The sequence below is a fragment of the Scyliorhinus torazame genome, chromosome 15 (assembly GCF_047496885.1).
Source record: "Scyliorhinus torazame isolate Kashiwa2021f chromosome 15, sScyTor2.1, whole genome shotgun sequence".
Taxonomy (NCBI): Eukaryota; Metazoa; Chordata; class Chondrichthyes; order Carcharhiniformes; family Scyliorhinidae; genus Scyliorhinus; species Scyliorhinus torazame.
In genome coordinates, this window is record NC_092721.1 from 7,659,116 (window position 1) to 7,686,732 (window position 27,617).

General features: G+C 46.5%; 1 long non-coding RNA gene across 1 annotated transcript; it reads left to right on the forward strand.

Moving 5' to 3' along the window:
- Nucleotides 1-3,772: 3,772 nt before the first annotated feature.
- LOC140391355 (uncharacterized) lies at nucleotides 3,773-27,414 on the forward strand. The gene is made up of 2 exons (XR_011935000.1): nucleotides 3,773-4,255; nucleotides 27,335-27,414. It is a non-coding gene; the product is annotated as an uncharacterized lncRNA (long non-coding RNA).
- Nucleotides 27,415-27,617: the final 203 nt, after the last annotated feature.

Sequence of the window (27,617 nt, forward strand, 5' to 3'; positions counted from 1 at the left end):
CGTTTTTGTCCTAGACCAACGAACCTGGCTTCTACGGTACTCGGTCCAGGGTGGGTTTCAGTCCTGGGGGGAGAGGGGACCGGTCACCGAGAGAGGGCACGTCCTAGAATGTTTACCTCCATCTCCTGGATTTCTTGCACTCCTTCCTCAGCGCGTTCACGAGAAAGCAAATTCTGCAGGCCCTGCTGAATGTCTACAGTGGTTCGGCTAGCAACCTCTTTTGGGTAGCCATGTTATTGACACCACAGACCAAGCTGCCTCACAGCATTTCGGAAAGAGAATTTCCGTACCCACGAAATTCAGCTAGTTTTTGTCGCCTCATCAGAATCTCGGTTATGGGTTCTCCTGGGATCCTCTCTGCTGTGTTAAAACGGTATCTCTACACTCTAACAGATAGTTTAAGGGTGAAATGTTGTGCTATTCTGGTTACCAATTATTCAAAAGTCTTAGTGTCTGGAGCTGCAGGATATGTAAGGCTATTTATCACCCATAAGAGCTCCACAGGCAGTCAGTATTATCACTGTCTGTCAATCCACACTGGTGATATCTGCTTGGAAAAAGTAATGGATGCGTTCTGCGTTCAATCCTCTGTGCTCGCATTGAACATGTCCAACCTTCCGAACAAAGGCTTTTTTGCGATAGAAAAAACCTTTCCTCCAACCTCAGTCCAGCAGTGGAAAGGAGGTGATTGTTCGTCAGACAATGTAGTCGCGCTGACAGTCCTGTTTTATCCTCACCACCAGTTGAAATAAAACTGTTTATTGCGAAGCAATTATATTTACAATATATACTTGATCCCAGCCTGGTCTGCTCTGTTGGTTCAATACTGGCTGATTTTATATAGAACATAATCCTAAATGTCCCCCTCAGTGGGGGAGCTTGTTCTTTGCGAGTCTCAGGGTACGACTGATTTCTGCAACCCATAGGTCTTGTGCGGGTTATATCCCCATAATCCTTTACATTATTGTTAATCAGCAATCTATCAACCTCTGCTTTAAACAATGAGCTTCCCCTGCCCACTGGGGTAGGGAATTGCAAAGATTCACAGTCCTCTGTGTAAAGACATTTCTCCTCATTCTCCTGAATGGCTTCCCACCTATTTTTGAAATTGTGTTCCCTGGTTCTAGACTCTCCAACCAGCGGAAACATCATACCTGCATCCACCCTGTCCATTCGTTGAAGTATTTTGTAGGTTTCAATGAGATCGCATCTTATTATTCGAAACGCTAGAGAATACAGTCCCAGTTTGGCCAAACTCTCTTTGTAAGACAGTCCCACTATGTCTGGTCAATCTTTGTCGCACTTTCCCCATCTCCCCTCTTATCTTTCTCCCAATCAGTTTAAGTCTATGTCTCCTAATCACTGACATCTCTGCTAAAGTAAATAGGCCCTTCCCATCCACTCTGTCTAAACTCCTCACTATTTGGGACATTTTTTAAAAATTCATTTCCGGGATGTGAGTGTTGCTGGTTAGGCCAGCATTTAATGCCCATCCCTAGCCACCCTTCAGAAGGTGGTGGTGAGCTGCCTTCTTGAACCACTGCAGTCCATGAGGTGTAGGTACAGCCACTGTGCTGTTAGGGAGGGAGTTCCAGGATGTTGCCCCGGCAACAGTGAAGGAACGGCGATCTATCGTCAAGTCAGGGAGGTGAGTGACTTGGAGGGGAACCTCCAGGTGGGTGGGGTTCCCAGGTATCTGCTGCTCCTGTACTTTTAGATGGTAATGGTTGTGGGTTTGGAAGGTGGTGTCTAAGGAACCTTGGTGAGTTACTGCAGTGCATCTTGTAGGTGGTACACACAATTGCCACTGTTCGTCGGTGGTGGAGGGTTTGAACGTTTGCGTAAGGGGAAGCAATCAAGCGGGGCTGCTTTGTCTTGGATGGTATTGAGTGTTGTTGGAGCAGCACTAGGGTGGCATGGTAGCCCAGGGGTTAGCACTGTTGCTCACAGCGCCAGGGACCCGAGTTTGATTCCCGTCTTGGGTCACTGTCAGTGCAGAGTCTGCACGTTCTCCCCGTGGCTGCGTGGGTTTCCTCCGGGTGCTCCAGTTTCCTCCCACAAGTCTCGTAAGACGTGCTCGTTAGGTGAATTGGACATTCTGAATTCTCCATTTGTGTACCCGAACAGACACCGGAAAGTGGCGACGAGGGGATTTTCACAGTAACCTCATTGCAGTGTTAATGTAAGCCTACTTGTGATACGAATAAAGATTAGTATTAAGTGGAGAGTATTCCATTACACTCCTACTTGTACTTGTAGATGGTGGACAGGCCTTGGGCGATCGTGAGGCGACTTACTTGCCGTAGGATTCCTAGCTTTTGACCTGCCCTGGCAGCCACAGTATTTTTTTTTGGTAGCCACAGTACTAATATGGCTAGTCCAGTTCAGTTCCTTTTTTAAAAAAAAAAAATATATTTTGAGTACCCAATTCTTTCTTTCCATTGAAGGGGTTATTAGCGTGGCCAATCCACCTACCAGCACATCATTTTGGGTGTGGGGGTGAGGCCCACGCAGACACGGGGAGAATGTGTAAACTCCACACGGACAGTGACCCGGGGCGGGGATCCAACCCGGGTCCTTGGCACAGTGACAGTTCAATTTCTGATCAATGATAACCCCCAGGATGTTGATTGTCAGGAGCTGAGTGACCCTGGCGGAACCCAACTGAACGTCTGTGAGCAGGTTATTGCTGAGTAAGTGCTGCTTGATAGCTCTGTTGATGACTCCTTCCATCACTTTGCTGATGGTGGAGAGTAGACTGATATAGCAGTATTTGGCTGTGTTGGATTTGTCCTGTTTCTTGTGTAGAGGAGACACCTGAGCAATTTTCAGCATTGCCGGGTAGCTGTACTGGAGCAGCTTGGTTAGGGGTGCGGCAAGTTTTGGAGCACAAGTCTTCAGTATTATTGCCGGAATATTGTCAGGGCCCGTAGCCTTTGCCTTCAGCCGCTTCTTGATATCACGTGGAGTGAATCGTATTGGCTGGAGACGGACATCTGTGATGCTGGGACCTCCGGAGGAGACCGCGATGGATTATCCACTCGGCACTTCTGGCTGAAGATTGTTGCAAATGCATCAGCTTTGCCTTTTGCACAGATGTGCCGGGCTCCTCCTCATTGAGGTTGGGGATATTTGTGGAGCCTCCTCCTCCAGTGAATTGTTTAATTGTCCACCACTATTCACGGTTGGATGTGGCAGGACTGCAGAGCTTAAATCTGATGCGTTTGTTATGTCTTTTCGATCAAATCTCGGCTCAGCCTCCTCATCCATGAACAACTTACTATGTTTTCATTTCACGTTTCAACCACCCACAGTGTTTCGCCTTAGTATTAAACGAGTCTCCCGAGCTGCGGGCGCGGGACTCGAACCCGCCACACTCTGTCTGCTTGTGGGGGCGGGGGGGGGTGGAGGCCGGCCGTCAATCACCCACAGAAGGGCGGGCAATCAGGAAAAGCCCCGCCCCTCACGCTGCCATCTGGCGGCGCCGAAACCCCGCCCCTCACGCTGCCGTCAGGTTGGCACAAAGACCCCGCCCCTTACGTACGGCGGCACGTAAACCCCGCCCCTCGCGCCGGCGTACGTCGGCGCGTAAGCCTCACCTTCCCCGGTTGGTCGGGCGCCGCCGCTGGGACCGGCTGTCAATCGAGTGACGTCACAGACGGCAGGCCCCGCCCCCACCGGCACTTCCGGCTCCGAGCGGCGACACCCATTGGCCCGGCTGACGTCATGGCCGGCGCGCCGATAGGCTGATCGCCATGACAACGGTGGGCAGCAGCAGGTTAGGGTGCACTGGGAGCTGAGGTTCTGAGGGAGGGGGGGTTGGGTCAGGGGAGGGAAGGCCTGAACCCCCCCCGAGGCTGAGAGACACAGGGAGAAAGTTCCAGCAGTTTGGGAGCGAGTGCCTGAGGGGAGGGGAGCAGGGGGGTCTCACCCCCCACTCTCCTCAGCCTAACCCCCAGGCCCTGAGGCCTGCAGCTGCCTTTGTGGAGGGAGGGAGGGAGTGGGCTTGCTGGTCACCCCCAGCAGATGGTTTGCTGGAGGCTGAGAGCCCAGGATCCTGGCCCAGCCACCCCCACACTCTTAAACCCCCACTTTACACCCAGCAACACCACCCCCTCCCCCCCCCCACCACCCAACTTTCCCCCCAAAAGGATGTGAGTGTGGGATGCGGGGGTGGGGGGGGCAATGTGGGCACCGACTGCCAGGACTGTGAGGGAGGCCGCAGCTGTGGATTCCTTCCTGACCGGACCCTGAGGTAAGGCTGGACCTTTGGGTGGGGGATCTGGTGGTGTTGGTTGGGTGTTTGTGCGGAATTGTGATGCCCTCCCTGGCACTGTCGCAGTCGCTCCTGCTTCTGGGTTAGCCACCTGGAATGCTAACCCCTGCTGGGCATGTTTCAATGGGTGACTCTGTCATCTGAGTCATAAATGTTGTGTGGGTTCATATCCCACTCCAGAAATGTGAGCTCAAAATCCATACTGACCCTGCCGGTCATGAAGGAGTGCCACGCTGTCAGAGAAGCCGTCTTTCTGCCAACACGTCAAGTTGAGCTTTGGCTGGCCTCTTGTGTGACTAAAAGATCTTATGGCACAATTGGAAGAAAAGTAGAGGATTATAATAATTTATAATCTTAATAGAGTCACAAGTAGGCTTACATTAACACTGCAATGAAGTTACTGTGAAAAGCCCCTCGTCGCCACACTCCGGCGCCTGTTCGGGTAGACAGAGGGAGAATTCAGAATGTCCAATTCACCTAACAAGCATGTCTTTCGAGACTTGTGGGAGGCAGCCGGAGCACCCGGAGGAAACCCACGCAGACACATTGAGAACGTGCAGACTCCGCACAGACAGTGGCCCAAGCCGGGAATCGAACCCAGGTCCCTGGTGCTGTGAAGCAACAGTGCTAACCACGGTGCTACTGTGCCGAGCATCATTTATTGTCATGACCAACATATGTTTCAACATCACTGAAACAAACATCTGGCCATAATTGTATTGTGGAATCTTACTTTGTGTGCAAATTGCTGCTTTTCCTAAATTGCAATAGTGAGTACACTGCAAAAGTACTTTATTGGTTGTAAAGTAATTGGGAAATCCTGAAATACTCTGTCAAGATGCAAGTTTTTCTTTTCTATCTGTTTTCTCTTTGCTGATTCTACCTGGGTTTCATCGATCCACCCTTGGTTGTGTCTCCAGCTGACTGGTCCCTGAGCTCTGGAATATCATTTCTGAACCTCACTGTCTCTCTCACCCTGTAAGAAGACACTTCTTAAAACCCAACTATTTGATCAAACTTTTGGTCAACTGTACTAATATCACCTTATGTGCTCAGTGTCAGATTTTATTATGTAATACTCCTGTGAAATGCCTTTGGACATTTTAGTATGTTATAGCTGCCATTTAAATGCAAGTTCTGTTGACTGACTGGCTGTTGGACATTTCCAGAATTGTGTGGGCTTGTGGATTTCTAGTTTATTTATTACTGCTCTTGTATTATGTTTTTACGGTTTCAACAAGGAGCAAAAGACAGACGCTATACATGCTTTATCCCAGCACACACTAGCTGCATCCCTCATTTAGATGTTTGCTTTGTTACTTTCAATCTACTTGAGGTATTTAATGAGAAGCTTGATAAATGTATGAGAGAACAGAAGTAGGTTATGCTGATAGTGAGATGGAAAAGGGTGGGAGGGGGCTTGTGTGGAGCATAAACAGGAGCGTAGACAACTTGGTGCGAATGGGCAATTCCTGTGCAGTAAAATCTACGTCAGACCAGGACAGATGTTTATTGGACCCATATAGTTTGCACAGTAAGGTTTTCCTCAGGAGAGTCGCAGTGCATGTCTCACTGATAGATAATGTTTTGGCACCATTCCTCATCCAGAATAATCTGTCAATACTTCACCTGTATTTTTCGTATTCTTATGTATTGATGACAGCCACAACAACTTGCTTTTATATAGCACCTTTAATGTAGTAAAATGTCCCAAGGCATTTCACAAGGGCGTTATAAAATAAAATTTGACAAACCACAGGAGACATTAGAATAAGTGACTTAAAGCTTGGTTATAAAGGTAGATTTTAAGAAGCATTTTGTTATGGCAAGAACCCAACTATTTTCAATTTGTAAAACTGAGGAAATATTATTGCACCATAGGAGTGATAAATAACACTGACCAATAGGTATATTTTAATGTTCATACAAACTTTAATTTAAACACAGAATTAACCACTTTAACAACAAAGAAATAGCTTTACAGATAACAGTTACAACAGTTCTTAAGTAAAAGGAGAAACATAGAACATACAATGCATAAGGAGGCCATTCAGCCCATCGAGTCTGCACCGACCCACTTAAGCCCTCACTTCCACCCTATCCCCCTAACCCAACAACTCCTAACTTTTTCGGGCACTAAGGGCAATTTAGCATGTCCAATCCACCGAACCTGCACGTCTTTGGACTGTTGGAGGAAATCGGAGCATCCGGAGGAAACCCAGGCAGACATGGGGAGAATGTGCAGACTCTGCACAGACAGTGACCCAGCAGGGAATCAAACCTGGGACCCTGGCGCTGTGAAGTCACAGTGCTAACCACTATGCTACTGTGCTGCCCTAACTTACTTCTGCCCTAACGTTAACTTACTTCCTAAACTTGCCACTGTATTCCAATTAAGCAAACCGATCTATATTAAATGCCACTCGCGAATAAAGTGAACACCCAGGGTTTTACTTGCTTTTCTCTGTGCGGAATCTTTGAAGAGAGAACCTTTCAGGACGAAACTGAACACCTCTGTTCAGATCAGGGTTCTGGGACCAACTGACTCCATAGACGTTACAGTGCAGAAGGAGGCCAACCGGCCCATTGAGTCTGCACCGGCTCTTGGCAAGAGCATCCTACCCAAGCCCACACCTCCACCTGATCCCCATAACCCAGTAACCCCACCCAACACGAAGGGCAATTTTGGACACTAAGGGCAATTTAGCATGGCCAATCCACCTACCATGCACATCCTTGGACTGTGGGAGGAAACCGGAGCACCCGGAGGAAATCCACGCGCACACGGGGAGAACGTGCAGACTCCGCACAGACGGTGACCCAAGCCGGGAATCAAACCTGAGACCCTGGAGCTGTGAAGCAATCGTGCTAACCACTATACTACCGTGCTGCCCCTTCAGCTAGACCTGGATCCTCCCATTAACTTCATCACCTGTACCCGAAGCATAAGGCATTCTTTTGTCTCTTCTTACAAGATGTCCGGTGACGTGTTTAGCCGGGACCAAACACACTGCCCCTCTTAAATTATCTACACCCAGGGGTCCTTCAAACCAGAAAATATTCCCTTAACTAGCTATCTGTAAACAAGTAAATAGTTCTCTAGATCTATTAACAGAACACATCACTAGCAAATCAATAATGACCTCACTTTACGACACCTTAATCTCTGCTCTGGCACATACTGTCTGTATGTATATTCACCCAGGTTTTAATAACATTACTGCAAGAAATATAAAATAAAATGACAATTTCTTACATTTATCTCTAAGTAAAGGCGGAGAGTTTGAGGGTGGGAATTCCAGCGCTTTGGGCCCTGGGTAGTTAAATACAGTTACATATTAAACCGACAACTGGAAAATTGACACTGTAACTGCTAAATTTTTCCTTCTGGATTTTCCACTGTGAAATTGCCTCCAAGAACAAGAGGAGGCTATTCGGCACTCAAAGTTGTGTAGCCATTCAGTCATGACTGATCTCTATTTGAACTCCAACCACCTTAACTTCAGGACATTGAGAAAACATTCACTGAAAATCTATGTTCTCTGGAAGCTTACTTCAGGAAATAGAAACTTCAACCAAACACTGCCAAAACTGTAATCTCAGCCTTCCGCCTGAACTGCCTGAAAGCTGGGGAAAATCTTCATGTCTAACTCTTGTCACCAACTACTTAGTCAATGCTAAATACTCTGGCACCACTGTTGACTATACATCAAACTACTGATAGAACACCATCAGCTGGCAGCTAACAAAGCTCTCCCACTGAAACAGGACCTGAAGGAAAAACCCATTACACTCGTCTGAAATCCTTCACTCCCGACTGGAACACATCGCACTCCCGACAAACTGACGACAGCCCCGCCTCTCGATGGCAAATCTCTGGGTTGACTGCAAAAATCACCAACCGCAGCCTGGTAACTGACCCAAGTGTTGAAGTCCCAGATTTCAATCTGCCACAGAAAATCTGGACAACTCTCAACCGCTTGAAGATGAGCCAGGGAAGATGTGAACACTTGTTTCACATTTTGGACATTTAGACATGGAATTCACAGTGCAGAAGGAGGCCTTTTGGCCCATCGAGGTTACACCAACCCTTGGAAAGAAAACCCCACACCTCCACCCTATCCCCGTAACCCAGTAAACCCACCTAACCTTTTTGGACACTGAGGGGCAATTTATCTTGGCCAATCCACCTAACCTGCGCATCTTTGGACTGTGGGAGGAAACAGGAGCACCCGGAGGAAACCCACGCAGCCACTGGGCGAGTGCAGACTCCACACAGACAGTGACCCAAGCCGGGAATCGAACCTGGACCCTGGAGCTGTGAAGCAACTGTGGTAACCACTGTGCTACCGTTTGAACATGAGGAACAGCTCAAATTATGATTGTGACCATTCACGTCAGGCCATCGCTCACACAATGAACCCTGCCCTGAGAGATCCATTCCTGGTGGCATCACAACCGTTCACACGGCCTTAGCTGAAGCTGTTGAATGGACTGTTAACCTCGACATCAAACATCACTGCTTCCCCAGTCAGACAAGTGTAAAAGAAATCACCTGATCTAAAATGGACCTATCCATCTTCGTTTTAGAAATTTGCAATTGTTCCCCAGCCTCAGTAACTTCACCCTGCTGTAGGGATGTCAGGAGTCCTGTGACACTGCCAGGAAATTCCTGCTGATGGAAACTATTTACCTAACTGAATCCCATAAGAATGAGGATGGAACAATCCAAGTGCGATAGTGCTGGAAACTCCAGAGCTACGAGTAAAAGTTAAATTGAAAACATACTTCTGTTAGGGACGATTAGCACAGGCCTTTGCTCCTCTTGCCAATCTTCTCTTAACCCTAATGTTGAAATACAGGTTACATTACAACATAGCAATCACTGCTCTGTGGTCTCATCGCCATGTCAAGCACCCAGATCCCACCCACTGGCAAATAGGGAGAAATGTTGCGACCCTCCACCCCACGAGTTTCCATTATGGCTCCCACAGGGACCTGCAAAAGCAACAGGGCATGGGCAGAAAATCTAGGTTGCTGTGACTGCCCTGAATTTCACTTCAGGGTCTTTTCCTCCCATGTTAACTTTGTATAGTATTACATTTAGTCTGTATTTTAAAAAGGGAGCTATGTGGATGGCATGGTAGCACAATGGTTAGCACTGTTGCTTCACAACTCCAGGGTCCCCCTAGGTTCGATCTCTGCTTGGGTCACTGCGCAGAGTCTGCACGTTCACCCGTGTCTGCGTGGGTTTCCTCCGGGTGCTCCGGTTTTCTCCCACAAGTCCCAAAGGACGTGCTGTTGGGTAATTTGGACATTCTGAATTCTCCCTCTGTGTACCCAAACAGGTGCCGGAATGTGGTGACTATGGGCTTTTCACAGTAACTTCAGTGTTAATGTAGCCATGATGTGGAGATGCCGGCGTTGGACTGGGTGAGCACAGTTAGAAGTCTTACAACACCAGGTTAAAGTCCAACAGGTTTGTTTGAAACACTAGCTTTCAGAGCACTGCTCCTTCCTCAGATGAATGAAGAGGTATGTTCCAGAAACATAAAAATAGACAAATTCAAAGATGCAAGACCATGCTTAGAATGTGAGCATTTGCAGGTAATTAAGTCTTTACAGATCCAGAGATAGAGGTAACCCGAAATTAAAGAGGTGTGAATTGTCTCGAGCCATGACAGTTGGTAGGTATTCACAACTGTCCTGGTTTGAGATAATTCACACCACTTTAACCTGGGGTTGCCCCTATCTCTGGATCTGTAAAGACTTAATTTCCTGCAAATGCACGCATTCAAAGCATTGTCTTGCATCTTTGTCCATATATATGTTTCTGGAACCTACCCCTTCATTCACCTGAGGAAGTAGCAGTGCTCCGAAAACTAGTTTGAAACAAACCTGTTGGACTCTGGTGTTGTGAGACTTCTTACAGTGTTAATGTCAGCCTACTTGTGACAATAATAAAGACTTATTATTATTTCCCATAGTTTAGATAATGACTTATGAGTCCTAACTTTTGGAATATGAGTTTTCATTGCAATAACCTCATCAATAAAAATTGTATGTTCAGGTGACTGAGTTAATAAAATTGGAATAAACAACATTCAAAATTATGACATGTTTTGATTGAGCAGAAGGGAACTGTTTCCAGTGCGGGAGGCTTGGTAACCAGCCCATAAAATCCACTGGGAGACGAGAATTTTTTAAATGAGCAAGATGTTATGATGTGACATGCGTTTCTCGGAAAGGTGATGGAATCGGATTCAAAAGGGGGGGAATATCTGCAGGGCTTTGGGGAAAGAGCAGGACCCATGAATAATTTGCTAGCTTTCAAAGTACTGACACAAGCTGAATGGGACGACAGAACTCATTCTGCACTGTAACATTAAAACAGCATTAATTCATCTGCTAACCCTGCAAATCATAGGCCTATTGGTATTACTGCTGTGTCTGTAACCACCAGCAATGCTAGAGATAGGAACCTGGGAAACTATTTACTGGATATTTTTGGGCCTCCGATAAAGCTTCAGTTAATCTGAGCTGCTCTCCCTTCACTGGCTGTCCATTGCTTTTTATAGCTCCCCATGTCAACATGTCAACAGTCTGACTCCGGATTCCCTGCTGACCTCTGAATGGCAATCTAAGTTTGGCATACGCCTTATATATCCAGCTGCCTTTAGGGCAGCATGGTAGCATAGTGGTTAGCACAGTTGCTTCACAGCTCCAGGGTCCCAGGTTCGATTCCCAGCTTGGGTCACTGTCTGTGCGGGGTTGCACGTTCTCCCCGTGTGTGCGTGGCTTTCCTCCGGGTGCTCCGGTTTCCTCCCACAGTCCAAAGATGTGCAGGTTAGGTGGATTGGCCATGCTAAATTGCCCCTGGTGTCCAAAATTGCCCTTGGTGTTGGGTGGGGTTATGGGGATAGGGTGGAGGTGTGGGCTTGGGTAGGGTGCTCTTTCCAAGAGCCGGTGCAGTCTCGATGGGCCGAATGGCCTCCTTTTGCACTGTAACTTCTATGAAAGTTGCCATTGAATCTGCTTCCACCACACTTTCAGACAGTGCCTTCCAGGTCGCAACAACTCACTGCATTAAACATGTCTCCTTCTCCCTCCTCCGGTTCTTTTGCTAGTTACCTTAAATTCTCTGTCACAGTGGAAATGGTTTCTTGTATTTATCCCCTAGGAATTTTGAATAGCTCCGTTAAATCTTCGCTTCACTCTCTCTGCTCTCGGTTTAGGCAGCAGTAGGCCTTTTGGCCCTTTGTTTCTGCTCCATCATTAGACAAGATGATGGCCGATCTGACTGTGGCTTCAACTCCACTTTCCTGTCTCTCTCTCTCTCTCTCTCTCTCTCTCTCTCTCTCTCTCTCTCTTTCTCCCCCCCCCCCCCCACCCCAAAAGAAAATCTGTAACTCCGCCTTGAATACATTCGATGACGCAGCCTCCACCGCTCTCTGGGGAAGAGAATTCCGCAGACTATCCGTCCTCGAGGGCAAATCCTCATCGCCATATTAAAAGGGAGACTTCTTATTGTTAAAATGATCTAGTCCCTCCCACAGGGGAAATATCCTCGCAGCACCCACTGGCCCCCTCAGGATCTCATATGTTTTAATAATAATCTTCCCTGATTTCACCACATAACTTAGTTTTACTGATTTGTAGAATTCATAACTTTATTAAATCAACCCCTGAGGGACTTTCTTACAAGGGTGTGAAATTATGGTTCGATAAGCGGAGGTTTTTAATACTTGTAAGCTCTTCAGGTCCTGTCCAATAGCAGGGACATTGCAGCCTGCAGGGTTTCCCAACCAGTAGGGAGTGACACAAGCATTGTTTTTATTGTTAAGAGTGTTGGCTGATACCAGTAAAGGCCTACTTGTGTTCCTCGACTTGTTGCAGGTCTGGACTGCAGACATGCACAATCTATGTTGTGTATTCCTTCACTTGGTGTATGCTGTGTGCGTGCAGTTGAGAGCCATGGTTATGGTCTGGATGATACAAAGGTATGCAGCTGGACAGGTAGTATTGAGGAAGCAGGGGGGGTGCAGAAGGACTTGGACAGGCTAGGAGAGTGGGCAAAGAAGTGGCAGATGGAATACAGTGTGGAAAAGTGTGAGGTTATGCACGTTGGTAGGAAGAATAGAAGAATTTTCTAAATGGGGAAATGCTTAGGAAATCAGAAGCGAAAAGGGGATTAGGAGTCTTAGTTCAAGATTCTCTTAAGGTTAACGTGCAGGTTCAGTTGGCAGTTAGGAAGGCGTATGCAATGTGTAGCCACCTAAAATGGCTGATTCCAGATTAATTTGGCCAAAACCCGATGTAAAATGGCTAACCGAAAAGGCTGATGGGAAAAGCAGCCAACAGGGCACAAACGGACAGCTGCAGACAGAACAGCGTATTCGGCTCTGGGGAAGTCGGCCCAGATCGATACCTGCAACCATTAGCAGCACATCAACCCAGACATCTGCAGTTTAATCGGCTATCCCCGGGAACAATTGCAACATATTAGCAATTGAATGCCGATCCAGACCTCTCGGCGCCAGCAGTGGCCGAGACAAAGAAAGGTGAACGACCACCCCCCGATCAAGGAATCACCCCATTATTGGAGCATATCGAACCCAGTGATTGGGAACAAGTCCAATCACTTGGGACCAGGGTCAAGGTCCGCCCCGAGAGGCGGGAGGCCCCTGGGACCTATAAAGGATAGGGGCCAAGTTCAGATCGACCCTTCTCTCCCTTCTTCTCCTGCTCGCAGCCTTCGCAAGAACCATCGACCAGTAACCGTAAGTTTGACTCCAGCGATCGCTACCCGATAGAGACTCCTAGCCATCGACCTGTATCAGCCGTTTGAATCCCGCAGGCCAGACCCAATTCGATAAACCATTCGTTTCCCTGACCTGGTGGGCCATTTCCAAAAGTTGAGTATTGGCAAGTAGTGGTAGGTAGTGATATAGAAAGTATGATTATTGTGTAAGTATTTATTGCTGTACATAATAAATGACCGTTGATTTTAATCTTACTAAGCGGTGTGCTGTCTTATTAATCATAACCACAGCTTGAACCACGTGGCGGTATCAGAAAGATACCTGGCGACTCGTGAGCAAAGGTGACATAATTAGAGCTAATAAAACTAAGGCTAATAAGAGCAACAAATGTTAGCATTCATGTCGAGAGGGCTAGAATTCAAGAGCAGGTACGTTCTTCTGAGGCTGTATAAGGCTCTGGTCAGACCCCATTTGGAGTATTGTGGGCAGTTTTAGGCCCCGTATCTAAGGAAGGATGTGCTGGCCTTGGAAAGGAGAAGGTTCACAAGAATGATCCCTGGAATGAAGAGCTTGTCAAATGAGGAGCGGTTGAGGACTCAATAGAGTTTAGAAGGATAAGGAGGGGATCTATTGAAACTTACAGAATACTGCGAGGCCTAGATAGAGTGGGCGTGGAGGGAATGGTTCCATTAGCATGAAAAACTAGAACCCGAGGGCACAGCACCAGACTGAAGGGACGATCCTTTAAAACAGAGATGAGGAGGAATTTCTTCAGCTAAAGGGTGGTGAATCTGTGGAACTCTTTGCCGCAGAAGGCTGTGGAGGCCAAATCGCTGAGTGTCTTTAAGACAGAGATAGATAGGTTCTTGATTAATAAGGGGATCAGGGGTTATGGGGGGAAGGCAGGAGAATGGGGATGAGAAACATATCGACCATGATTGAATGGCGGAGCAGACTCGGGCCGAATGGCCTAATTCTGCTCCTATGTCTTGTGGATCAATTACTCTGTATATAATATGTCGTTACAGCCACAAAAAGGAATGTTGTGATATCTTCTCTCTATAAACTGCATTCCCTAACCAATGCTGTTCCTCTGTTTAAGAAGGGTAGCAAGGATAATCCAGGGAACTACAGGCCGGTGAGCCTTACGTCAGTGTAGGGAAATTACTGGAGAGAATTCTTGGAGACAGGATCTACTCCCATTTGGAAGCAAATGGACGTATTAGTGAGAGGCAGCATGGTTTTGTGAAGGGGAGGTCGTGTCTCACTAACTTGATAGAGTTTTTCGAGGAGGTCACAAAGATGATTGATGCAGGTAGGGCAGTGGATGTTGTCTATATGGACTTCAGTAAGGCCTTTGACAAGGTCCCTCATGGTAGACTATGTACAAAAGGTGAAGTCACACTGGGTGAGCTGGCAAGGTGGATACAGAACTGGCTAGGTCATAGAAGGCAGAGAGTAGCAATGGAAGGATGCTTTTCTGATTGGAGGGCTGTGACTGGTGGTGTTCCGCAGGGATCAGTGCTGGGATCTTTGCTGTTTGTAGTATATATAAATGATTTGGAGGAAAATGTAACTGGTCTGATTAGTAAGTTTGCAGACGACACAAAGGTTGGTGGAATTGCGGATAGCGATGAGGACTGTCAGAGGATACAGCAGGATTTAGATTGTTTGGAGACTTGGGCGGAGAGATGGCAGATGGAGTTTAATCCGGACAAATGTGAGGTAATGCATTTTGGAAGCTCTAATGCAGGTAGGGAATATACAGTGAATGGTAGAACCCTCAAGAGTATTGAAAGTCAAAGAGATCTAGGAGGACAGGTGCACAGGTCACTGAAAGGGGCAACACAGGTGGAGAAGGTAGTCAAGAAGGCATACGGCATGCTTGCTTTCATTGGCCGGGGCATTGAGTATAAGAATTGGCAAGTCATGTTGCAGCTGTATGGAACCTTAGTTAGGCCACACTTGGAGTATAGTGTTCAATTCTGGTCGCCACCCTACCAGAAGGATGTGGAGGCTTTAGAGACGGTGCAGAAGAGATTTACCAGGATGTTGCCTGGTATGGAAGGCATTAGCTACGAGGAGCGATTGAATAAACTTGGTTTTTTCTCACTGGAACGACGGAGGTTGAGGGGCGACCTGATAGAGGTCTACAAAATTATGAGGGGCATAGACAGAGTGGATAGTCAGAGGCTTTTCCCCAGGGTAGAGGGGTCAATTACTAGGGGGCATAGGTTTAAGGTGCAAGGGGCAAGGTTTAGAGAGTGTACGAGGCAAGTTTTTTACACAAGAGGGTAGTGGGTGCCTGGAACCCGCTACCGGAGGAGGTGGTGGAAGCAGGGACGATAGTGACATTTAAGGGGCATCTTGACAAATACATGAATAGGATGGGAATAGAGGGATACGGACCCAGGAAGTGTAGAAGATTGTAGTTTAGTCGGGCAGCATGGTCGGCATGGGCTTGGAGGGCCGAAGGGCCTGTTCCTGTGCTGTACATTTCTTTGTTTTGTTTGTCTCCATCCCTCTTACTGGCAACTGCCTGACTAACCTCAGAATCATATTTGACACCATGATGAGCTTCTAACCGCATATTTGTGCCATCACTAAGACTGGTTATTTCCACTTCCATATCATCGCCCGCCTCCATCCCTCCCTTAGCTCTTCTGCTGAAACCCTCTTCCATGACTATATTGCCTCTAGATTTGACTATTCCTCTGCATTCCTTTAAAAAAAAAAAAAAAAAAAATTCAGAGTACCCAATTTGTTTTCTCTTCCCAATTAAGGGGCAATTTAGCGTGGCCAATCCACCTAACCTGCACATCTTTGGGTTATGGGGGTGAAACCCACGCTTCCTCTGCATTCCTGGCTGCCCTTTTTCGTGCTACACTCTGTAAACTTGAAATCCTAAGGTCCACTGCCTAGCTCCTTACTTGCACCCTGCTCTTGCTGACCCACCTATACCATAGAACCCCTACAGTGCAGAAGGAGGCCATTTGGCCCATCGAGTCTACACCAACCCTCCGAACTAGCACCTGACCAAGGTCCACTCCCCCACCCTATCCCCGTAATCCCACCTAACCTTTTTGGACACTAGGGCAGACATGGGGAGAACGTGCATACTCCGCACAGACAGTGACCCAAGCCGGGAATTGAACCCGGATCCCTGGCACTGTGAAGCAACAGTGCTAACCACAGTGCTACAGTGCCACCCAGTCAATCAATACCTCGCTTTTCTAATTCTCACCCTTGTTTGTGAATCCCTCCGTGTCTTAGCTGCACCCTATTTCTGTAATCTCCTGTTCCGCAACCCTGCAAAACCCTGCATTCCTCTAATTCCAGCCTCTTGAGCATCCCTCAGGTTAGTTACTGTACCACTGATGACCTTGGTTCCAGTTGCGTGGGTGCTACACTCTGAAATGCATTTCTGTGAAATTCTCCAACTCTCTATTGTCCTTTAAGATCATTACAACTTGCCTCTCGGACAAGGTTTTGGGCCGTTTGCCCTCAGATCGCCTTGAGTGGCTCGCTGTCATATTCTGATTCCTAAACCTCCTGTGAAGTGCCTTGGGACATGTCATCACGTTAAAGCACTGTATTAATACAAGTTATTATTATAATTCAATCTGGTTTATCACTTTTAATAATTCATCTATGTTCATAACCCTAGCTCTTTCCCCTGATGATGTGCACTGATACATTAGGCTGTGTGAGAAATATTATATTCATGTAGGTTGTTTGAATTATCGACGCTGTAAATGGTCAAATCATTGTTACAGAAATTTGATACATTTTGGACAAGAGTAAGGATGTTAAGTGATGTCTTCCTGACAGAATCAACTAATATCTTGTATTTTAACACCTTTTTATTGCACATTTTAAACCTCAATATTTCATTCATCACTTTTCAAGCTTTACGGCAGCACGGTAGCATAGTGGTTAGCACAATTGCTTCACAGCTCCAGGATCCCAGGTTCGATTCCCGGCTGGGACACTGTCTGTGCGGAGTCTGCACGTACTCCCCGTGTCTGCGTGAGTTTCCTCCGGGTGCTCCGGTTTCCTCCCACAGTCCAAAGATGTGCAGGTTAGGTGGATTGGCCATGATCAATTGCCCTTAGTGTCCAAAATTGCCCTTAGTGTTGGTTGAGTGGGATTGCTGGGTTATGGGGATAGGGTGGTGTGGGCTTGGGTAGGGTGCTCTTTCCAGGAGCCGGTGCAGACTCGATGGGCCAAATGGCCTCCTTCTGCACTGTAAATTCTGTGGTTCTAATTCTAATTCTTTTCTGTTAGAACTTAAGCATGATTCTGGAACAAATGGTAAGCTTTAAAAGAATCACAACTTCCCTGAGCCAGTTTAAAAAATAAAAGTTGTTCACTGGACTCAGTGGGATAAGCAGTGAGTGCAGCAGAGAATAGAAATTAGTTAAGAAAGATTGTTCAAAGTGTGACCCAACCCTTAGAATGTGGACGGATGAAAGACACAGGCAGTCTATCTATGACAGTTGGTTCCAAATTCAGATATACAGACTTTAGAAACTTTCTAAGAATTGCTCTTGTAAATGCTGCCGCTGAGGAGTTATTTCAGTTTTTTTACCTTGGCTTCATACAGTGATGTTTTAATGCTAATGCTTGGATGCTTTTGCAGTGAGGCACAGCAGATGCCGGACGAGAAAGCATATGCATTGGTCAGAAAGCACCGATCTTAGTAAGAGAATGGGTGCGTTGTTTCAGCAGCTTTACTGGTATTGTTTTTCCAAAATGCCTTTGGGGAATGTGCAGCATTAGATAGACTTTTCTCTTTTCCTTATCATCTTCTATACATTGTTTTGTGCCTTTCCAATTTTCCAACTTATTGCAGTATCTTTTCAGAGAGTGAGTTAGTCTCCCATCCTCAATATACAGTCTTTAATGCAGCGTTTGAAAATCACTGAGATTGACTCTTTTGTGTAATTTCCTCTCACCTTGCAGTGGAGCAACACTTCTCTTTCACACATTCCCAACAGCGCAACTGAAATGGGACTTGCTTTCCTCTTGATTTGCATCTGGAAGCCAGCTCTCTTTCACACTGTAGTAGACTGCAGGTTAGTTGTGTGGCAGGGTTGTACATGGCCAAATATATATATTGACATGCTGTTGTTTGCAGCTTATAGAGTTGACACAGAGTTCCTGATACCTTTAATGGTGTGCATCTGCAGGAAGAGGTATTCTTGTGAAACCGGGTCTGCTCCAGGCTGATTGTTACTTTGATTTTGACATTCCATTCGATCAACAAAGTGGCTGGAGTCGTCTGGGAAGCCACGTTATTCAGCAAATAAATGCCAGATGATGACTCAGACAGCATTGCATTGGAGTATTTAAAGCAGTCCTTTAAATTGACTGGAGATTAGAGATCTGCCGTGTGCAGGATTTGAATTGAACCTTTGGACTAGCTCCAGAAAGTGACCCCTGTCAGTCATTCTGTGTGTCACTATATTTGTGATAGTTCCAGATTAGGAGATTTACTTGGGTAGCAGGTTGATATTCATTCAATGTAAGTAATACAATTATTCAGTGGTGATTTTAGTGTTTTGCAGGAATTGACAATCTGCAAACATTCCTGGACAAGTTTCTCTTGCTGTCACTTTTTTTACCAGCACATTTTGTTGTGCCTGATTAATACATTTTTGCACTATTGGTTTCATGTGGGTGACAAAGTACACATCTCCTCCTCCTCTCTCACATCAATGTCTTCTCTCTCTCATCAGTGAATCACATGGTTTGAAATAGTTCTGCAAATTCAAATTTTGACTGTGTTGACAATGATGAAGACATGGAAGTTATTTAAAAATGCACTACTTAATGTCAGCAACTTGCACCGTTTCCACGCTCATTGTTCAATCTGGTCCACAATTATTCACACAGTCTGATTAAAATGAAAAAAATTGAGCTATCAGTTCTTTAACTGGATTGTTGTGGGGGAACCTTGGATATGATTTAAACATTGGTGTTTTAATGATTGCAACATTTGTTTGCCAAAACCAGAGAGGTTAATTCTTAAGTTTTGCTCTGGTAATACTTGATAAATGCCCCTTATACTTGCTGTTTCCGCGTGTTCATGCTGTGTCTTAAAATGCAGCTGCTTGCTGTTACCCTCAGCACCTTCTGGTAACTTCTCTGAATAGCTGGAGAGCTGTCCAACAAGGTGAAGCAGTCATAATCTAAATAACAACAACAACTTTTATTTCTGTAATGCCATTAATGTAGCAAAATGTACCAGGCCACCTTACAGAGTGATTCGCAGAAAGACTGGATGGACTGGGCTTGTACTCATTGGAGTTTAGAAGAATGAGAGCGGATCTCATAGAAACATATAAAATCCTGATGAGGCTGGACAGGCTGGATGCGGGAAGAATGTTCCCGATGTTGGGGACGTCCAGAATGAGATGTCACAGCCATTCAGGACTGAGATGAGGAAGAACTTCTTCTGGGGCGGCATAGTGGCACAATGGTTAGCACTGCTGCCTCACGGCTCCAGGGACCCGGGTTCAATTCCGACCTCGGGGACTGTCTGTGGAGTTTTCACTCTCTCCCCGTGTCTGCGTGGGTTTACTCCGTGCTCCGGTTTCCCCCCTCAGTCCAAAGATGTGGGATTAGAAAGTTAGGGATTGGCCATGATAAAGTTAGGGATTGGCCATGATAAATTGCCCCTTAGTGTCCAAAAGGTTAGGTGGGGTTATGGAGATAGCGTGGAGGTGTGAGCTTAAGTAGGGCTCTCTTTCCAAGGGCCGGTGCAGACTCGATGGGCCAAATTCTATGATTCTCTCAGACAGTTGTGAACTTGTGGAATTCTCTACCACAGAAAGCTGTTGGGGCCAGTTCGTTGGATATATTCAAGAGAGAGCTGGACGTGGCCCTTGCGGCTAAAACGATCAAGGGGTATGGAGAGAAAGCGGGACTGGGATACTGAATTTGCATGATTAGCCATGATCATATTGAATGGTGGTACAGGCTCAAAGGGCCAATGGGCCTACTCCTGCACCTATTTTCTATGTTTCTATGTTACAGCACAGAAGCAGGCCAGTTAGCCCATCGTGTCTGCCCCTGCGCTCCAAACCACGAGCATGAATGGTGCCATTGCCCTGCCTTTTCCCATACCGCAGCACATTGTTTCTATTCAAATAATTCAAATAATCCAACAAATTCTGACACCGAGCCACCTAGTCCCACCTGAGACAGGTGATCAAAAGCTTTGTCAAAGAGGTAGATTTTAAGGACCATCTTAAAGGAGCAGAGAGAGGGGAAGAGGTTTAGGGAGCGAATTGCAGAGCGAAGTGTCTTAGCCAATGAAGACATGCCTTCCAGTGATGGACTAGATCATGTATGTTCGAGGGTGGAATTGGAGGCGTACAGAATTCCCGGGGGTTCGAGGACTGGATGAGATGATAGAAATAGAAAAGGACATGGAGGATTTTGCAAACTAGGATGAGAATTCTAAAATCAAGATGTTAACTGCATAGGGAAGTAATCCAGATCAGTGAACACAGAGCGTTAGGGTGAGCAGCTATGTGTGAGTTAGAATGCGGGCTGCAGAGTTTTGGATGAGCTTGAGTTCATGGAAGGCGGGCAGTTGGAGGCTGGCGAGGGGAGAATTGAAATAGTCGCATCTAATGGTACTAAATGCATGGGTTAGGGTTTCAGCAGCAAATGAGCTGAGGCAGGGACTCCAATATATTTCCACTGTGATTGGCACGGCACTAAAACCTGGGATGCAAGGATCCTTATACATATCAGTAAAACACATACGTCTGCCACATTTTCATTGCCCCTTTGCGCACATCTCAAAATTCTTCCCAAACCCATGATTTCCTTGCCACCTATTTATGATATATCTTAATTTCTAAGCAGAGTACTTATGTTGCGTCTTGTACGTTGTGGCGTTGTTCAGTGAGTTCTGTTTTAAAACCAGACATGGAAATGGATGAAGAAAACCATCTTGTTTTGAAAGAGTTACTCCAAGCCCATTTTCTCAATAGTCGCCCAGAATTTACGAGAGTAGGTCATTTGATGCATGCGTCGTTGGTTAGACTTTTCCCCTCAACCTTCAGCTCAAAAACATGTTACCCTGTAGCGTTCAGGGAGTGTGAGCTGCTAGTGGTGTGGCGAGGGCAGTGGACAGTCTGGGATGTCAGTGAACAACAGGACTAACACGGTCTATCTCAATCAGATTTAAGGATGAAGGGGAAAAAAAGCACAGGAATGAGAGAGAAAGAAATCTAGTAAATTAGAATCAAATCAGGTGCTGAAAGAAATAAAGAAAGATTCGATTAACTGAGACAGCAGAGGAGGACCCAAAGGACAAATGAGAGGAAAAACATTTTAACTGTAAAAACTCTAAGAACAATTTACTTGCGGCATGAATAAGGCAACAACATTTCGGAACTGGAGAGTTTGATTGGCATTTGATGGGACATCACTCATCATTCAAAGGATGCCAGCCCTAACTTTCTGCAGTTTAAACGGCATCAAGGATCGTGCCAGAACCTTTTGGAACCTCACAAAATCCTTCCAGAAACAAATATAAAATAAGAACCCCAGGCAAAGATTTCAGAATTACAGCTGAGGGCGTAGCTGCTTTGTGGGATTAAAATGCCCAGTGTTGTGGCAGAAGACCAAGATCGCTCAGACATTACCAAAAGACCTTGATGCCAAAACAGCCAGTTTCCAGTTAGCAAATGTTACAACTTTTAACTTGAAACTAGCTTCTCACTTCATTCTTTTTGCCAGGGGACACATTTCTGCTTGATGTTTGCCATGCATGTTTGCTTTGTGTGGGCGTATCTTAAACTCACGCACAACTTCTTTGCAACATGGCCTGCATCACTTGTTTGATCCCATGTGCCGATTTACAAGGTGAGTAAAACGTGCATTTGTGAGGTGAAAAATTGAGGCCAACTCCTAATTCAATTATAATATGTCTGAACAGAAAACGGGATCAATTTATGCACTGAGTATGGGCCAAATCTGCGCTGGTCTGACTTAGATGCTCAAATCTACAGTCAGTAATGTGCAAATGCAGCAATTCCTTGACGCTCATGAGGACAAGCTGCTGTTTCCACAAGGTCAATGGCAGAGGGGATGAAACCGCCGACTCACAGCTGTGGATTGCTTCATAGCCGCGTTTTAAAAAAAAATATTTTAAAATTCTTCTTTTTCACATTTTTTTCAAAATGTACACCCACCAACAATCAACGGTAACAAATACAATGTCAATCCCCTTAACAGCAACAATCCCATCCTCGCACCAACCCCCAAATGACAGCCCCCATGTCAACATCAAAACATCAAATAAAAAAGGAATCGGGAATCACCCTTAGTCACCATCAACATACACAGTCTCCTTTCAACCCCCCCTTAAGGTTCAATGTCATCCAATTCTTGAAAGTGCATAATGACTAATGCCCATGAGTTGTAGAACCCCTCCATACTTTTCAGTTCAAACTTCACCTTCTCAAGAGTTAAGAATTCCAGCAGGTCCCTCCACCACGCCAGGGCACAGGGTAGAGAGGTTGACCTCCACCCCAACAGGATCCGCCTTCAGGCGATCAACGAGGCGAAGGCTACAATATCTGCCTCCGCACCCGCTTCCAACCCCGGCTAACCCGACACCCTGAATATGACCTCCAGAGGGCCCGGGTCAAGTCTCACGTGCACCGCCTTAGAGTTTACCCTAAAAACCTCCTTCCAGTAAAGCTGCGTTTTTTAAAAAGTATTTTTATTAAAAATCTTCCATTTACAATTAAGTTAATAACAAAGCCAACATCACAAACAGCAGATGTAACTCAGAACTACGTAACAAAAGCACAACCAACCGTATGCACCTCACCCACAAAAGAAGGGAAAGACAAAACCCCAAACCTCCACCCCCCCCCCCTCTTTTAGCAACTAATGGTGATTAACTCCTTAAAGTGAGCAATGAATGGCTGCCATCTCGGGTAGAACCCCTTAACTGAGCCCCTGATGGTGTACTTGACTTTCTCCAGGTACAACAATTCCATTAGGTCACCCAACCATACCGAGGCTCTGGACGGAGTAGGAGACCTCCATCCCAGCAGAAATGCTGACATGTCCATCACCTCCCTACTGGGGTTCTGACCTACAGAGATCCTTGTAGAAAGCCTCAAATGCAGCATTGACTTCATCTGGAAACCAAACTACCTCCCAAATCCTTAATCTGAATAACCTCCCGGGAAGCCACCTCTGGGAAGTATTACTCCTTCCTCACCCACGGGAGACGAGGCATACTCACCAGGAAAAAAGGAGCCAGCGACTTAGGTCGAGAACAATCCAACCTCGGAGCAAGTACGGGGTTTAAATCACCCCAAAAAATAGTTGGTGTGTATCCAAATCTGGAATTGAAGCCAACAGCTTCCTAATGAATGCAGTATTGTCCCAATTTGGGGAATATATTGACTGATGCCACTAATGTGCCTGTCAAGGATCCAGTAACCATCATCATAATGTGGAGGTGTTGAGGGTGAAGGTGGCCCCAGAAGTGGCGATATTCGGAATGTTGGATGACCCGGGAGCCCAGGGGGCGAGAGAGGCCGACGTTCTAGCCTTTGCCTCCCAGGTAGCCTTGAGATGGATTTTGCTGGAGTGGAGGGACCCGGAGCCACTGAAACCGGGGCTGTGGGTGAGCAGCCTGGTTGAGTTCCTGAGGTTGGAGAAAATCAAGTTCGTCTGAAGAGGGTCGGATGATGGGTTTGCCCGGAGGTGGAAGCCGTTTATCGACTTCTTCCAGGAGAATTGAGGCGTCAGCAGGGGGAGGCGGGGGGAGATAAAGGGGCGAAAATGGACAGGACCCATCAAACACTCAGGCAGGACGGGAGGAGGGGAATGGCAGGGGTGTTGCTTAGCTAGTTAGTTATTATTATGTTCCTGTTTGTTCTTGCTCTTGTGTTTGTTTGTATTTACTGTTTATACAAATGCCGTAATAAAAATATTTATTAAAAAACTTGGTCCAAGTCCATGATCTTGAACAAAGGCATTAGCCTCTTCCGAAGTATTGGAATAATAGAGCATAGAACATAGAAAAATACAGCACAGAACAGGCCCTTCGGCCCACGATGTTGTGCCGAACTTTTGTCCTAGATTAAGAACAAATTAATCTACACCCCATCATTCTACCGTAATCCATGTACCTATCCAATAACCGCTTGAAGGTCCCTAATGTTTCCGACTCAACTACTTCCACAGGCAATCGATTCCAGCTTAGGGACCCAAGCTGGAATCGAACCTGGGACCCTGGAGCTGTAAACAATTGTGCTATCCACAATGCTACCGTGCTGCCCTTAAGAACAAATTAATCTAGACAATATCATTCTCCCGTGATCTATGTACCTATCCAATAGCTGCTTGAAGGTCCCTAATGTTTCCAACTCAACTACTTCCACAGGCAGTGCATTCCATGCCCCCACTACTCTCTGGATAAAGAACCTACCTCTGACATCCCCCCTATATCTTCCACCATTCACCTTAAATTTATGTCCTCTTATAATGGTTTGTTCCACCCGGGGAAAAAGTCTCTGACTGTCTACTCTATCTATTCCCCTGATCATCTTATAAACCTCTATCAAGTCACCCCTCATCCTTCTCCGTTCTAATTAGAAAAGACCTAGCACCCTCAATCTTTCCTCGTAAGACCTACTTTCCATTTCAGGCAACATCCTGGGAAATCTCCTTTACACCTTTTCCAAAGCTTCCACATCCTTCCTAAAATGAGGCGACCAGAACTGCACACAGTACTCCAAATGTGGCCACCAAGGTTTTGTACAGCTGCATCATCACCTCACGGCTCTTAAATTCAATCCCTCTACTAATGAATGCTTGCACACCATAGGCCTTCTTCACAGCTCTATCCACTTTAGTGGCAACTTTCTAAGATCTATGAACATAGACCCCAAGATCTCTCTGCTCCTCCACATTGCCAAGAACTCTACCGTTAACCCTGTATTCCGCATTCATATTTGTCCTTCCAAAATGGACAACCTCACACTTTTCAGGGTTAAACTCCATCTGCCACTTTTCAACCCAGCTCTGCATCCTATCTATGTCTCGTTGCAGCCGACAACAGCCCTCCTCACTATCCACAACTCCACCAATCTTCGTATCGTCTGCAAATTTACTGACCAACTCTTCAACTCCCTCATCCAAGTCATTAATGACAATCACAAACAACAGAGGACCCAGAACTGATACCTGCGGTACGCCACTGGTAACTGCGTCCATGTAACTGTTTCACTTCAATCCACCTTGCATCACAATTTACTACTGTTAATGACATTTTCCCTCTTTGCTCAAATAAATCCATTTCTAGATTTCTCTATGACCTTGTCGGAAAAGGAGATGACAGTAGTAATTCTTTCAATTTCTGTCTGAATTGTACGTGACTCATCGCAATGTTATTTTTTCTGGTGACTTCAAGAGACCCAGACGGAAAATCGAATACTGTGTTCTGGCTCTGCATTTGGTAATGTCCAAATTACATTTATTTAGTTGTTGTAAGATTTCAAATGCCAATACTCTTGGAATTGGTATTCTATCATCTTTTGCCAGGATTCATTAGGTATGGGGTGGGATTCTCCGACCCCACCGCTGGGTTGGAGAATCGCCGGGGGGGGGGGGGGGGGGGGGGCGTGAATCCCGCCCCCGCCGGCTGCCGATTTCTCCGGCCCCAGGGATTTGGCAGGGGCTGGAATCGCGCCGGTCGGCGGCCGCTGGCAGTGATATAGTTGTTTGACTTGTCGGTAATCCACAGCCTCGCTGGATACACCACTCCAAGCCACACTCCATTCGTGTACAATGCAGCCTTAGCCTTATTGAAGGCCGCTTGCCTCCTTGAATGCGCCGCTCCGACTAACCTCAGGACTTGCTCCTTCTCCTGGAAGCCAAGAAATCTTACAATGACCGCCCGTGGTGGTGCAGTCGCCCGAGGCTCCTGCCTGAGTGTTTGATGGGTCCTGTCCATCTCTGGAGGGGTCGCGGTTCCACCAGATCCATCATCTTCCTGAACATCTGTGAGAAATACGGAGTAGGATTCGGGCCCTCCACATCCTCCGGCAATCCCACGATTCTGAGGTTTTGTCTCCTCGACCAATTCTCAAGGCCTTCCACCTTCGCCCTCAGATTCTTTATTTTTCCCTGCCATCAACGGGATCTCGGCCTCCAGCGAGGCAATTTGATCGACTTTCGAAGGGTCTCGGACATCACTCTTCATTGCCTCTCGAAATGCTTGTCAAACTCAAGTTGCCAGTGTCCCAATTAACATATCTGCCGTCATCGGAGCAGCTGAGATTGCTGCCGCCATCTTCTCTATTGAGGAGACACGCAACGCCCCTGAGCCCGTCTGCAGGCTTCTTACCTCCAGCCTTTTTAGACATTTTTCAGGAATAGGCTCCTTATACCTTCAGATGGGAAGAGTTTATTCAATAAGCCCCAGGAACCAGGCAAATAAGGGCCAACAAACAAGTGTCCTGGCGAGAACTACCTAGTACACGACCTCTCCCTGCATACCACCACCGGAGGTTCCTCAGCCACAGTTGCTGGAGGGTTTACACATGAATAAACTCCCGGTTATTTTACTGGCAGTTTCTGGCCCACAGTGTTTGGCCTGCACGCTTTCGGGTCACACTTGGTTTGAGTGGGGAAGGAACATTGTCTGCTTGTCTGGGGGCAATTTCACTTCAGCCTAACAGCATCCAGTGCCTCACTCAAATGATGGTTTCCCATTTGAGGGTTTTAATGGTGAATGTTTGCAGGCTATTTCACCAAAGGGAATATTGCTGACAGGTCTGAACATATCCTTACCCAGCCTTGCATTCTTTCCAATGGGCTGACCTTTATAGATTTGATATTGCTCTGCCATACCGTGGGGCAGCACGGTAGCATTGTGGATAGCACAATTGCTTCACAGCTCCAGGGTCCCCGGTTCGATTCCGGCTTGGGTCACTGTCTGTGCGGAGTCTGCACATCCTCCCCGTGTGTGCGTGGGTTTCCTCCGGGTGCTCCGGTTTCCTCCCACAGTCCAAAGATGTGCAGGTTAGGTGGATTGGCCATGATAAATTGCCCTTAGTATCCAAAATTGCCCTTATGGTTGGGTGGGGTTACTGGGTTATGGGGATAGGGTGGAGGTGTTGACCTTGGGTAGGGTGCTCTTTCCAAGAGCCGGTGCAGACTCGATGGGCCGAATTGCCTCCTTCTGCACTGTACATTCTATGAAATTCTATGACATTCATTTATTTTGTTTATCTATTTATTACAGTAGAAGGCAGTGGAGGAAAGTCTACAGTCAGAATGCCAGAAATGACAGAAAATCAGACACCCTTGCGTCGAACTCACAGGCAAGTGTGGAGCAATTTTCTGAAAAGAGATTTGTGATTGACTTTTTTCCGGGTACAAAGGTTGCATTCACGTTCACCAAGAATTCAGAACTAACAGAACTGCTCTTTGTGTCCTGAACCCAGTGTGCACTGGGCAGGCCCGCTAATGGGTCTCTCCAGGGCCACTGTTAATTATCCATCATTCTCTGCCAAAATGACCAGGCC